Raw genomic sequence first — 16,168 nt, 5'->3', positions numbered from 1 at the left:
GGTCCTATGGTTGTAGGTCCTCTGACCCCGGCCCGTTAAATAATGGCTTAAAGTTAATAGAAGTACCTATCTTAAATATGTATCAATGTATCTGAGTTTTTATATTGTCTTGGGGTTATTACAATACAGTCTCAATTACTATTATATCACATTATAGTCTCTTAAAGTCAATTATTTATATTTTATTATTTTATATTAATAGATACAAATTATAGCACAATTTATGCATGCCCACACAATCCCACATATTCACTTATTATTTCTTAAATTTCCCATTATTTAGATACTTGGAGAAATGGAGCACATGCTTCCCACTTATTTATGAAGGAGAACCTGTGAGGCACCCAGACAGGTGAGCAAGAAGTAGGCGGTCTCCAGGCGGTCCTGTCTTTGGCCTTTTTCTCTCTGCTTTCTGGTCATCAGCGATCCCATTCTCTCATAAAGTCAGCCCCCTCTGCTGTGGATCGAATGTCTGCTCTTGCGCCTTTGGCTCTCAGGATGCAGAGTTGCTCCTGGCTGTATCCCAGACGCTCCACCCTGGGAAGGCTGGCCAGACCCTGACCTTCCTTCTTAATGCCACAGCCTCTCCTCTTGGTCACCAAGACGTGAAATGTTGGAGCTCTTGCTGACTTCCTCTTCTACCCCACACACTGCCTCCCATCTGTCACAGGCCCGGGTCCACCTGTTCTCCCTAGGCCACGGCTCTAGCTCACACTCTGGCCATTCTCCTGAGGGCTGCCCTGCATGTTTTCTACCTGTCCTGCTCTTTCCCTGCTTCCCGACATTCCCTTCACTTCATATGCTTCTAGAACGGGCTTTCCATTGTTCCTGCAAAGGAAATCCCTTAGAACACACAGGTTTTTGTTTGTTTGTTTTTTGCATAAGGTCTTATGATTTTTTTTCTGTCTTTTTTTAAATTAGGATATGTTAGTCACCATACAGTACATCATTAGTTTTTGATGTAGTGTTCCATGATTCATTGTTTGCGTATAACACCCAGTGCCCCATGCAATACGTGCCCTCCTTAATACCGTTCACCGGGCTAACCCATCCTCCCACCCCCAAACTGAGGGTTTTAGAACACACAGCTTTAGGCTTCCTATCTCTAGCCCCCTACATGTCCTGTCCCCGTGCTCATGCACAACCCCAGGCCCTCTGTGCTGCCTTGTATGTGTGGTTTTGCCTGCCCAGGGACTTGGTTATTATTGTTCCCTGTACCTGTAATGCCCTCCCTCTCCTGCGCTTTGGTCACTTTTCATGCCTTGGGGAACATTTGTGTGTGTGTGTGTGTGTGTGTGCGTGTGCGTGTGCGTGTACGGAAGATTACAGTTATAGTCTCCCTTTGTGTGGAAGCACTTCTCAGTTACCTTGGACACAGTTTTACTTGTATCCTGGTGTTATCTGATTAATATCTGTTTCCCTCGCCATGTCATACACTTCACAAGGCAGGGCCGTCATGATTGTGCTGACCATTGTGGCTACAACTCCTAGCACATATTCTAACACATAATAAATGCTGGTAAATATAGCAGAAGGAAGGACGAAAGAGGAGAGGAAGAGGAGGGAGGAGTACTGCATAACAGATTGCCACAGACACGGTGATCTCAAACAGCACAGACACATCCACTATAGTTTCCTTGCGAGTCTGGCGCACTTTAACTGGTCCCCTGCTCAGAGTGTCATGGGATGGAAGCCCCGGGCTCAGCCAGCTTTATCCTCATGTGGAGACTGATGAGGGAAAGCTTGCTTTCCTGCTAGCTGTCAGCCTGGGGACAAAGGCCAAGTCACGTCCTTGCCAGGCGACCCCACCTACAGGACCTCACGGGTTTCCCACGTCTCTGACTTCAGGGAGAACCACATTAAGGCCTTTAAAGAGATGACCTGATCAAGTTGGCCTACCTAGGTACGCTCCATTTTGAACTACAAGTCTCCTGGTCAGGAATCTATCATGGGAGTGATTAGTAATCATCACCTACACAGATTCTGCCAGTAGTGGGGGGAAGGCATTGTCTGGACGTGCAGGGGTTCTGGGGTCATCTTGAAACTCTGCTGACCCAGGTGGAAAAGCACGATCACTCTCCTAGGCAGGATGCTGTCCACAATGTCAGACTCTGGAGCCACAGAGCTCTACCCCGCGCCTGCTGAGATGTGGAGCGAGTCTTGGTTTCCAAGTAGATAAGGCTGTAACAACACTGACAGCTACTTTAAGAGTTGCCACGAAAAATAAAATGACTTACTGCACGTACGTCCCTGGGGCACAGAAAGTGTTCACGGAGAGACAACTATCACTCCTGGGACTCTCAACTATGTTATGCTGCGCTTCTGGGAACAATGGCCACAGTATTTGAAACCCGGATCTTTCCCAGAATACCTAGAACATATGGTCTCCCAAATTAGAGATTCACCATCCAATAAGCAATATATTTCTGGAAAAAAAAATTCCCTTGGAAACAAGAAGCTAAGGGGATCACTTTTTTTTCTTTCTTTTTAACATACAAATCAAATTCAGGCCTGCCAGCTACCTATTTTATTAAGGAAAGTTCTTACTTTCCTTAATAAAAGAGTTCCAAGCCATACTTGAGAGAGAATTATATAATTTTATAAGTTCTGAGGAACATACACTGCAGGTGTGACTATAACAAAAGGGACTTTGGTCTGCCTGCCTGTTTCTATCTTGTTTTTACACTAAGTTAAGTCCTCCAAAACCGAAGTTAATCACATTTCCCATTTAAAATGCCCCCAACATCCCAACACAGTTACTTCTGATGTTTCAAACTCCCTTTCTTGCTGATGAGGACTTTCTTTTCCATCTAATTTATTTGGATTCTGTTTTCTCCATTACAATGCGGGAACTTCCCACCGAGCTGATGAGATCACTTCCTGCTGACTCAGCACACCACCCAGCCGAGTCAGGACACAGGCCACAGGAAAGGCTGTAATTAAGACTGATTGTTGGAGATAATACAAAGTCTCGGGAAATGTCACCAGAGGCCCGGAGAATCTGAGAGGAAAATTACCTTGCAGCACCATTCACTTACACCCTGTGATCCCACTGAAACCCCTGCCCCTGACCTGCTGCTTCTCTCTCCATCAGCCTTCCTCGTTGGCCACTAAGCTAGGGTTGTATCTGAATCCTGGATGTGAGTTCGCAGGATCCCTGCTTGCTCCGTGGTGCTAGTCTGGGCTCAGAAGGAGGAAATGATGTGGAGGCAGGAGCCTTAATTCTAACCTCCAGCATCATCACTGCTGCCTGAGATTTGTCCCCTCCCCTCCTAGGGCTTTTGTTAATGCAGCTTCCTAAGGGGCAGTCAGTCCAGTTTGTATTGTACATACCTCCTATCACTGCTGTTCATGTAACCAGGAGTTGGACGGGGCTTTTTCTGCATTTGAAATCTGCTTAAAATCAGCCTAAACTCTGGATCTGAAGTAAGAGCTCAAAGCCCTGATTTCTGTGAGTGCCAATAGCACAGTTCCTCTGTATACAATGCCCTGTGCTCAGACATTCTACTTAGCCTTCCGCATTCAATCCAATCACCCTGGCCATTGAGTTTATCAATTTATGAAAGACCTGGGGGCAATCTGGAGGTATCACATACTGCGTACTCTGCCATTCGGTTAACTGCATCCCTTTCCTCCTAGCCTTTTTGCCAGAGAATCTCTTAGGGAGGGTGTCCCATTCCTCAGCTGGGCCTCCTCCCCGGGACAGCAAGAAGCACAAGTGAGATACTCTCCTCCTTAGGATGGTCGGATCTAGTAAGTTATCAAGGCCTTTGGAAGCACTTTGATAATTATGAAGCCATTAATAAATGTTAGGTATAATTAGCATTATTTTAAGCATCATGGGGCATGAAAACTTTTGCAAGGGCAACTGAATGGAATCAGCAGAAAATCTTGATGGTCTGCCTTAAGGTAGAAATAAAACCTTCACCATAAATGTGTATCTTCTGGGGTACCTGGGTGGCTCAGTCAGTTAAGGGTCTGACTCTTGATTTCAGGTCAGGTCATGATCTCAGGGTCCTGAGATCAAGCCCTGCATTGGGATCCCCACTCAGTAGGGAGTTTGCTTGAGATTTTCTCTCTCCCTCTCCCTCTGCCCTCCCCTGCCCCACACATGTGCATTCTCTCTCTCTCTCTAAAAAATAAATAAATAAATCTTTAAAAAAATATATAAATGTGCATCTTTTGCCTAAAGACTTACTAGACTTTGCAGGTATGTTCCTTAAATAAGCCAACCCTACAGCCCTAACCATAGTGACCTTGAAAAAGCAAAAGTCTAACTGTAAGAGGGTCCAGACCACAAGCATGGTTGCGTCAATGGAAACACAAATGCACTGAAAAATAAAACCAACATCAAACTGAAAATCTTTGGCACAGCTAAAGAAATAATCAGCATAATGAAGAGGCAACCTACACACTGGGAAAAAATATTTGCAAACCATCTATCTAATAAGGGCTTACTATGCAAAAATACATAAGGAACTCATTCAGCTCAACAGCAAAAATAAAAATAAAGAATAAAAAAAACTGGATCAAAAAATGGGCAAAGGATTTGAATAGACATTTTTCCAAAGAACACATACAAATGGCCGTGAAAAGTACGTGAGGTACAAAGGTACATGAAAAGATGCTCAACATCAGTAATCATCAGGAAAACGCAAATCAAAACCAGGACATACCCATCTCACACCTCTTAAAATGTCTGTCATCAAAAAGACAAAAGACAAGTGTCGGGGAGGATGTGGAGAAAGGGAGCCCTTGTGCACTGCTGGTGGGAGTGTAAATTCGTGCAGCCACTGGGGAAAACAGTATAGATGTTCCTCAAAATAATAAAACTAGAACTACCCCTATGGCCCAGCAATTACACTTCTGAGTATACATCCAAAGGAAATTAAATCATTATATCAAAGAGATCTCTGCACACTCATGGTCACCGCAACGTTATTTATAATAGCCAAAACATGGAAACAACCTAAGTGTCCATCCACAGATGAATAAAGAAAATGAATGTATGTGTATATTTAATATTCATATTTATATAATATATAATGCATATACATATGTATATTTAATATTATGTATATTAATATTATCGAGCCATAAAAAAGAAAGAAATACTGCCTTTGTGGCAACACTGATGGACCTTGAGGGCACCATACTAAGTGAAATAAATTAGACAGAAAAAGATAAATGCCGTATGTTCTCACTTATATGTGGAATCTAAAAATGCTGAACTTCTAGAAACAGAGAGTAGAATGGTAGTTCCTAGGGGCTGGGGTGGGGGTGGGAGATGATGGTCAGAGTACACACTTCCAACTGTACGATGAATAAGTTCTGGGGAGTCTAATGTGCAGCACGGTGACTATAATGATCAATACTGTATTGTATACTGGAAAGCTATTACAAGAGTAGAAAAAATGATAATTTTGTGAGGGGATGGACGTATCAACTACCCTTACTGTTTGTTTCACAATACATATGGGTTTCAAATTGTCACACTGTGTTCTTTAAACTTACAAATGTTCTACGTCGGTAATATACCAATAAAGCTGGAGAAAAAAGAAGAAAATAAAAAGAAAATCAAGCACATGTTTGATTATTTCTTCCCTTCTATTCTACTAATATTATAAAAAAAAAAAAAAGGATTCAGGGGCGCCTGGGTGGCTCAGAAAGTTAAGCATATGCCTTCAGCTCAGGTCATGATCTCAGGGTCCTGGGATTGAGCCCCACGTGGGGCTCAGCAGGACGTGGGGCTCAGCAGGAAGTCTGCTTCTCCTTCTCATTATCTGGGCTCTCTCTCTCAAATAAATCAATAAAATATTTTTTAAAAAAGATTCAATAAATACTGAATTAATCAGCAACTACTCAAAATATTTTACTATTCTTTTTCTAACACTTTATGAAATATTCCATGTATATAAAATGATATAAAGACATAAAAGAAATTATACATGACAATGCCCCCACCAACCAGCTGCAGGAACGAAATATTGCAAATCGAGATGAAGCCCACCTTGTACCAATTCTTCCCTTACCTCCCTTTCTACCTTCCCCAGAGGCACTCGCCCAGAGGTAACCACTATATTAAATTGAATTTTAATCATTTCAATGCTTTGCATTGTTTCACTTTCCCTTCAAATACGTATATTCCTAAGTAATATTTCCACATTGGAGAGGTTTCTAACCACGGTCCTGAGGCACACTGATGTGCACAGAATGGGTCAGAAATCACCAAGTGTCTCAGCCTGTTCAGGCTACCATAAAAAAATATCGTAAGTGGGTGGCTTAAACAACAGAAGTTTTATTTGTTTTTTGTTTGTTTGTTTGTTTGTTTGTTTGTTTTTCCTCCTAGTCCCAGAATTCAGAAGTTCACGATCAAGGCGCCAAAGGCCTTGCTCCTTGGTTTGCAAATGGTGCCCTTCTTCCTGTGTCCTCATAAGGTCTTTCCTGTGGGTGCATACATCCTTGGTGTCTCTTCATGTTCGTATAAGGACACCAGTCCTACTGGATTACAGCCTCCCTATGACCTGATTTCATCATAACTACTTTCTTGAAGACCCTATCTCCAAATGCTGTCTCAACTGGGGTTTAGGGATTCAACATATGGATTTGGGGGAGGACACAATTCAGTCCATAACACCAGGTTATTGATCATTTCTGCCCTCTACAATCTTACTGATGTATAAAAAAACAACATGAATCAGTGACAGAAATCACCCCCCTGGAGACTATGTGATTTCTACTTACTTAGAACACTCACCCATTCCGTACTGCCCATTCTTGGCCATTTCTTACAAAACCCAAGACTCAGGATTTCTTTGAGGAGCTTCTCCTATTTTTCACACTGCACATTAAGACCTTATAATTGGACAATATTTTGGGGTCTGAGCTTGGTTTCTCCCCACTAGAACTCCATGCTTGCTCCTTTCCTCATAATCATTCGCAGGAATAGAGTGAGTGCATAAGGGAGAAAACATGGACACTTTCTTTGGTTAAAGTCTTAATCTATTTGGTGTGTATCTCTCTAGCAGTATCTCTGAAACACAAAACTTCCCAATCCCTGTGGATCCAATACTTCTACTGGTTAGAAAAGCCAGCCTAATTGACCTTTCTTCCAAATTAGTCCACATTTTCTTTTCTGAACCTGGCATCAATGGTCTAAGCTCCTCAAAAGATGAAGGCCAGGCACAACACCACCTGTTTCAGGCAATGGCCCCACTACCTTCCCTAGAGCTATTCCACCAGCTGCTGACAGTTCACAGCTAAATCACCCTTTAGGAAATGCCCCAATTGCCTGAATTTCAAGACAGTCATCTCCACAAGGTGATTTCCCCTTCCCTGTGGACTGCCTGCACCTGGTGACTGGTCAGTGCAAGATGTGTGAAAACCCAGCCTCTTTGCCTCCAGGCAGGATAATAGCATCCAGAGTTCCCTGTGAAATCAGCTGAGGCCTTTGTGTTGACCGCATTTCAATTGTTCAATTTTACTTGTTTTAATATCCACAGATATTGATCCCAAGGATACAACCCCAATCAACTTTCTGCCCTCAAATTTATATCTCAGAGTCAGCATTCCCAGGAATCTGATTCAGGGCAGCCAGTGCAAGGACTAGTCTGAGGAAGCTGACTCTCAAGAGGGATTCTGGAACTGGAGGACCTCCTGGCCGACTGTCAATGAAGACCCCATCACTGAGGACAAGAAAAGGAAGTGTGAAGAGCCCAGGAAACGCTAAAGTACAACCGTGAAAGTTTCACAATTATGAACCAGGAAGGGATATATTGAAGTCATGCCCCGGGAGTGCAATATCACATGCATTTGAGAAATTCAAGTATGGGTATAGTAACTAATTATAAGGACAATGGACTTTAATGGCAATTTTTGAATGTTACTGATATTTGGGGTCAAACACTGGAGAACTGGGTCAAGAAGTTAATATTTTGTGTAGCAGGCTCTAAAGGAGGTGAATGCTCAACTTCAGCAAGGCTATTATGCCAAGGCCAGATCCCTGTTTGGGAACCTGAGGCGTGGGGTACTGACATCCAGACAGATGCACTTGAGTGCATCAAGTCCTTTGCAGAAGTGAATCACTCCTTCCCACTAAAATCAAGTGGCTTCTAACACATAAGACAACAAGCATCCAATCCCACTTCTATCCCACCCCTACCCCCTGCTTGGGATCTATCCCACCAACCCTCCTAGCCACCAGATCAATAGTTAGGGTTAAGTCCCAGAAAACATGGCTGGGGAAGTGCTGGACATACAGAAATAGGAAAGGGACTATACCCCAAAAGAGCCACAAGACCTCACCAAGATATATCAGCCCGAGCTGAGACAGCATGCATGGGACTTGATCCTGGAGGTGTGGGATCAAGGTCAGGGTGAAACATAAAGGAGGATAAGGGAGGTTTCTCCCATGACCAAGGATTTAACACCCTGGCAAGGACCATGGCAGATGGTGCTAACACACTGTGATGGCACTTGAGAGCTGAGAGAAAGCTGTGTTAAGTAAACTAGAAATCTCAGAACTTCTCTAGCAGCATGGAGGATCAAATTCTCAGAGAACTGGGATTGCTAGAGTTGATATGCAAGAAGCCACTTGGTTTTAACAGGGAATGGTGAAATACCAGCCAATTAGTACAGCAGGAGGGCTTGGACGCCCTCTGTTTGCCAAAGCAAGAAAGTATGCCCTGGTGAATGGGAGACATCAGGTTCATGCATTCGACAGGTTATGGCGAACTGTAAGAAATGCTCACACAGAATGGTGTTCCCTGATATCAGTATGACAACAGGATCCCAGAATATCCAAAGCTAGGTGGCAATGCTTAACCATTAGAAAAAAAGATAAGTGCAACTACCGCAACGGGTGGCAAAGTCAGAACGGCATTCAGGGACCCTGATCCGCCAAGAGCTGCGAAGATGACTAAGAGAACATGTCAACTCCAAGGGCAAGAGAGATGGCAGCCAAGGAGTCAGGAGGGGGACAAATAGAGTTAGTGATCTATGATATTGTCTTGTCCAAAAGGAGGACAAAAGCATTAGTTAGTAAAGATAAATTAAATACAGTTATAATTACTAGGTTGCCACTAAAAGAATGCAGAAAAGAAAGGGAAAAGAAACACAAATAAATAGAAAGCACAAAATAACATGAAGGACTAAAAACCAAATGTATCAGTAATTTCATTTAATTAAATGAACTAAGTGGTCCAGCTAAAGGATAAAAATTGCTACAGTCTGAATAAGAAAACTAAATCCAAATATACTCAGTTCATATAAAACATATCTAAAACAAACAGATAAAACTGTCAAACGTTGGGGCAACTGGCTGGCTCAGTCAGTAGAGCATGTGACTCTTAATCTCAGGGTCATGAGTTCAAGCCCCACACTGGGTGTGGAGCCTACTTAAAAGGTAAATAAAGAAAAACTGTCAAAAGGAAAAAGAAAGAACACCATATACTATGTAAACACTAACCAAAAGAAATCTGATGTAACTATACTATATATAATACATTTTAAGGCAAAACTCATTAATAGAGTGTCAATTCATAATAACATAATGTTCTAACCACTTAGAAGATTAAAAATTAAAAATGTGTATGCAATTAATAACAGTCTCAAAATACCTAAAATGAAAATTGCTAGAACTACACGGATAAATAGATAAACCCACCACCATTTCAGAAATTTTGACACAACTCTCACTAACTGGTGCTTCAAAGAGATAAAATGAAACAAAAAACAGTGGAGATAACAGAGATACACACAACTTGATAACATACTTGTCTGGTAAAGACAAAATGTTATCCCCCAAACTGCAGAGTTCATTATCCTTTAAAGCACACCGGAGACAGCTACAAAAATTAACCACATATTGGGTCACAAAACAATGACTCATTTTTTAAAGAAATGAATTTATAGAGAGTAAATCCTCTGATGGCCATGCAACTATAAGTAAAATAGACAAAAGATAATTTGACAATACATACATGTTTGGAAATTAATAATTAATTAAATAATCCAAGAACCTAAGTGAAAATTAGAAAATATGTTTAAATAAAATAATGCAGAAATACTACATATCAAAACTCAGGAAATGGTTTTATATATATTAGGAAAGAAATACAAGAAAACCTGAAGACTAATGAGCTAAGCGTCCATGTCAACAATCTAGAATGATATCCCATACAAAACTGAAAGTAAAGAATTTTTTTAAAGCAGGAATCAATAAAGTGGTTTGTTTTTTTTTTTAAGGCACACAATAAAGGTCAAAAAACAAATTTAATTCTTGGAAGAAATGAAGAAAATTGATAAACCTGTGGCAACACTGCTCAAGAAAGGAGAAAAGAAAAGAAAGGAAAGCATGATCCAAAATGAAAATGTGGGTGATTTTACCACTTTATGCCAATACCAAAAACTTAAATGAAATGAGTGAACTCCTAGGAAAAACATAACCTAAACATAAATGCAATCATCCTGAAAAAAAAAAAAATTTGGCATTCCAAGTCTTGGAATTCCAATTCCAAGGAATTGATAGGTTACGAGTAACCTGGATTAATATCTGGAATTCAAGATTGGCGTAACATTAGAAATTCCATTGATGGAATTTACCACTTCAACAGATGAATGGAGAAACTCCATATAATCTTAATGAATGGATAAAAACAATTTGATGAAATTCAATAGTAATTTGTGATAAAAATCACTCTAAACAAAGGGAAATTTGAAGGGAACACCTTAATCTAATAATTAGCATCAGACAAAACACTACAAAAAGCCTAATACCTGTAGTAAAACAATGAAAGCTTTTCCTTTGAAGTTGTCAACAGGATGGAATGAACGAAATTCCCATTCTCATGATCTGCTTTCAACACAGCACCTGTGCTTAGAAGTAGGGTATCCATATGGAAAAAAAAAATTGCATTGGATCTCTACTTTACACCCTGCACAAAAATCAAGTCTATGTGTATGATAAACCTAAATGTGGAAGGCAAAGTTATAAAGGTTTTGGAAGATAATAGAAGTGATATCTTCACCCCTTGAAAATATCTTCATGGTTTTCTCTTACACAAGACGAGGAAACAAACAAATTAAAAAACCCTAATCATAGAGAAAAAAAAAATGTTTTTCAAGAACTAGGCATGCATGCCTTTGTCCCAGCTCTAACACTGCTCCTTCTAGAAGCTTTGTCTGGCTCCTCTAAGCATCCTGATGCTTGCTGTTTGGGCCCAAACTCCTAGAAAAGCCCTTATAATGGTGTAATATTGTATTATGGTTTCTGCATCTGTCAGTTAAGCCAGACTTTAGGTTCGCTCATGGCAAGAAACCCGACTTACTGATTTCTACACTCGGAAATGTAGCGAAGTGTCGCACACAGAAGATGGACAGTGAACGGATGGCAACTGAGCGTAAACAGAGGAGCATGGCTACTGACCATGCTGCATTCACCTGCTCACCGTGCAGAGCACTACCAAGAGCTTAGAGAGTCTGCAAGCGCTTGCCATGAAAGGACCCTTTCAGACGCCTTTCTTGGAGATGCTGAAGACACAGTGTGGGTACAAGCTCTGCACAGATACTGCGAACGGGCTCGGTGCTTATCCACCATGTCTCTGAGTTGGAATGCTTCTAACGAAAACACAAACGTAGCTTATGGAAAAATGTGTTTTTGTGTTCAAATCCTCTGGGTTTTCATGGAAGTGGTTTGGCTGGATACACAGTGTGTGCGTTCTCCTTTGAACTGCTGGAGCTCTGCTAGATTGCTGCGTTTAATTGGGCAACAGCTGGCGATAATTTTCTGTGTATGGAGTGAGGGATTTAGTGACTGCTTCACTTTGCATTGTGTTTCATTATCTTTGTTTCTGCCCTTTCAGCCTTTGTAACAGGCTGTAAAGGAGTGTGAGGGAGAGGAACCGAGAACCAAAAAGGGGGCAGAATCCTGAGACCTGTGAGCCAGGTGAAGTATGGTGTTCCTGCAGAAAAGGTCTTTGTCAGAAGTATGTGGACTCCCGAATGCTTAGCCTTACAGGTACACAGAGATCACCGAATTCAAGGTCATCCTTTTGCAGCCAACAAAACAGAAGCCAAGGGACCTGCCGTCGATCCCCTAGCATGCTAGCAGCTGAGCAGGGACTAAAGCCCCTCTCTGCACCCCCAGCTCTCTTTATCAAACACCACCGCCACCTCTGCCATCCTTGGTTAAGCTGGGGAACATCTGAAAAGAAGCAGGGCTGTGCAACAGTGATGTTCACACTGTGAAGTTCTCTGGCTCTGCCCAGTGACTTCGGTGACCACAGCAGAGGTCTGGAACAAAACAGAATGCAAAAATCCCTGAACACGTAAGTGATCCTTTCCCCCGAGAATCAATTAGTCAATGTTGTAAAGCATTACACAAATGCCGTGTTATTACTGGGTGATCGTCTGGCATGTGCTGGCTGAGCGTGTTAATGGGAACACTCACAGTCCAGAGACTGCTTGTCAATCTACAAGATGCCCAAGAGAAAAGAAGTTCACAGTTGAAGTTGCTAGAGGAGGAACAGCAGCAACTCATCATGAGAGAGTAATGGGACTCAATGTACCCCAAAGGCTCCATTCACCCCAGCAGCCAGGACCCTGCTGCCAGGCAAGTAAACTTGGCCCCAGCTCCCTTGGATATTCCTGTCATCCATTTATATCATCTGAAATGTGATGTCCCTTCACATAATTTATGGAAACAGGCAAGGGATATATATGTGGATAATAAGTAAGCAAAGAGACAGAAAGGTGAAACAAATAGATGATATATCAAAATTTTAGAGAAACAACTCTCCACTGGTTTCTACTGGGCACAGGATGTGTTCTGCCTGGTGGCTCCTGAACTGCCATTGCCACCTGGGCCCTAGAGCATTCCTTGGGTCCTGGTGACAGGCAAGGGGACAAGCTGTCCCAGTGGCAGGAGGCAGGTGCGACAGGAGCCCCAATTCCCTGCCTGTCTTCCCCTTTCGCTGCCAGCAAGCAGGAGAATAGCACAACCACACCGACGATGGGGGCTCCATGCCCGTGTGTCCAGCTGCTCTGCTCAGGCACCAGGCAAACGCAGATGAACCACAGCAAACATCTCAAGCAGCAGCTGCTCTGAGAAAGGATGACAGCCCTGGGCAGAGGTGAGGAGGGAACAGCAAAGAAAGCTCAGAGGCCTGGTTACCAAAGAAAAGTTACAAGCCATGGGCTGAATAAGGAGATTAGCTTTTAGCTGGAAGGAAGAAAGCCAGGGAACAGTACAATGACCTAGAGGGAATGTGTGGTAGGAAAATAAACGTACACCTCATTTAAGGAGGGACACGATATTTATGTCCTCAGATGAAAACAAAAACAAACAAAAAAACAAATCCAGAATATAGGACAAAACATGGCCAAGAAAAGCTTACCTCTGAGTAACTGAGATATATATATATATATATAGATAGATAGATAGATAGATAGATAGATAGATAGATAGATATAGATATAGATATAGATATATATATAGATATATATATATAGATATATATATATAGATATGTATATATTTTATGGATAGTGTGAGCCTTCAACTGCACACTCTCCTTTGGCTCTGGTTGCCGGGAAAAGCGCATGTTTTACCTGCAGTCCAACTTCGCTAAGTCAGTAGGACTTTACAGTACAAAGTCCCATGATGAGCTTTCCCTCTGGTTTCATTGTACCACTTTATCTTTCTTTTCTCTACACACTAAATTTTAAAAATCCATCTATGTGTTGCTATTATATTATAGTATTGTAAGCCACACCAAATAATTTTGGGAACAAAGCAGGGCAGAAATATAAACATGGACGCTAGCAGGATTTGAAAATAAAAAAGCAACAACCAGTGAAAGAAACGAGCCTGGAAGGGCCAGGGAAGGACCACGGGCATGAGACGCCAGGCACCTCTGTTCTGGTCCAGACTGAGTGACCAACCACGCAGTGCTAACGCTGAGCTGACTCTCACCTCTCGGCAACCCAGCTGCACCGCATGCCGAAATGGAAGGGTTTATTCAGATCATAGATCAGATCCCCCAGCAAATGTAACAGTTGATGATCTGACATTTGTGCAGCCTGTTTGCACCACCCGCGAGGAGGCTGGAGTCTGTGGCCAGAGTGCCACCCTGCAATTGAGATACTGCTCAAGAAAGGGGGTGCTGGAGACCGAAGAGTAAGTAGAGGTTGCAAGGGTTTTATTATTCCAATGAGGTAAGAGTTGGCTTGGGAGTTGGCAACTGAAAAGTGGAGAGATAGGAATTTGAGCTTCTGCTTTATTGAACTCAGAAGATCCACAGGAGAAAAAGCAAAACTCTCCCTATCAGGACAAAAAGCTGGCTAAAGGCATGCTGTTCAAACCTCAGGGTTTTCGAGAAGCGTGGCTGGGGAGAGGAACCGTGTCCCTGATGGCTCCTCACACACAATGGCCACCCTCCGAGAAATACCAAATGGAAGTCCAGGGCAGCCATCATGTGTCCTGATAACCACAACATGATTACAGCTTTGGGAACACAATTTAGAATGGGTGTCTTGGGGGTGGGTGGAGCCTGCATCGGAGGGAGTGCGGATGTGCAATTAAGTTCCATTTGGATAACCCAAAAGTGTGCCGCACAAATAATATTCACCATGGTGATATGATCCAGTCACGTGTTCATTATTTTCTAAACACATGGTCAGATCAATGGAGCGTATTTGCTGTTTTGGGGCCTGTAAGAACCAGAACACAGACAGAGAAGACTAACATCTTATCCGTGACTCTTTATGGACACAACAAAGATCTATTCTGGTTCATAATAAACTGAACCAAGTTAAATTTTGGTTGAACTTGATCTCACTGCCACTTTAGGCCACGAAATCTGGGGTTTCTGCAAATAGGCTGAGTAAGGCCAAATAAAAATCAGTATTTCTAACCTCAGAATCAGTGACCACTTTGTCAAAAAATAGTGGGGGGGGGGCAGGGTGCATGGGGGCACCAACCATGGATTGCTGACCCTCAGCACCATATACCTCCTGTCCTGCTTCAGACTGCCTTGTCCTGGGGGTGGGCCAACACAACCCAGTGTCCTGTGTGACCCACAGAGGGACCTGAGAAAAGAGAGCTGAGTGCCTGTCTCTTCGGACATGGAGCATTTCAGAAAGACAATGTCACATAAAGATGCTGGAAGTAATGGGAAGAACGGGGACATGGGCCAGGAAGGCAGAGTTCAAATCCCCATTGTTCACAGCAGCCTGGCCCTAGAGAAGCATGTGAACCTGCCGGCCCTCTGTTCCTCATGTGTCAAAGGGCGGTACGGACACTGTACCTGGGGCTTGGGCAGCGTGAGTGTCCCTGGCACACTCACCTCCTCTGCCGAGAGCCTGATATGCTACCCCAGGAGGGTCTGAGCCCCTCCAGCCCTCACCTGCCCAGCCGTCTTCTAAGGTGTCTCCCCTAGGAGCCCTCTAGACCTCTGCAATGTTCAGTCCACGTGTGATAAATGGGAGAGAGGGCTGGAGGGGGAAGTGCTGGGATGGGGGCTGGTGGGGGGTGGTTGTCATCTTGTCAACACTCAGCAAGTAGCCCTCTTTCAAAGTACATACACATTCCTCAGTGATTAACAGTGTTTAGGATAATAATGGCAAATTGGGGTCATAATGATACTTCTCCCACTAAAGTGTTTAAGATTAGGAGAGAGTCTTAAATCAGCCTGTCATGGACCCCAAAGGGAACTCCCTGCCCAGAGGGGGACCATGGAGTCAGAAAAGCTTAATTTTTCTGATGCCCTTTTAGGGCTGGGCCCGGCTTGTTATTCCCTTGCAGTGTGTGGGGGGAGGTGTGGGGAACATGCAGGCCCAGGCTCCTGGTGGCACGCTGGCTGTCTCACCCTGTGGGTGGGAGCACAGCCAGAAGGGTCAGGTGGGGTGTTCTCCTACCTGGGTCAGTAGTGCTTCAAAAGGCAGCTATGAGGAATAAGAGCAAAGGTAAAGACATGAAGTAAGAGATCAAGAGATGAGAAGAGGTGGGGGGATCAGCAGAGATGGTTTGGAGGAACTCTACGTATAGAAACCACTGTAATTCCAATGAATGGGTTCACTCAATATACTGGGGACTCAGCAGAAGTCTGGAACTCTGCTGAGTGAGACACGAGGAGACAAGGTACAGGGACACGAAAGTGTGCTCCTGGAG

The sequence above is a fragment of the Ursus americanus genome, chromosome 7 (genome assembly GCF_024610735.1).
Source record: "Ursus americanus isolate L20-20 chromosome 7, mUrsAme1.1.p, whole genome shotgun sequence".
NCBI lineage: Eukaryota > Metazoa > Chordata > Mammalia > Carnivora > Ursidae > Ursus > Ursus americanus.
Note: the sequence above shows the minus strand (reverse complement) of the source record.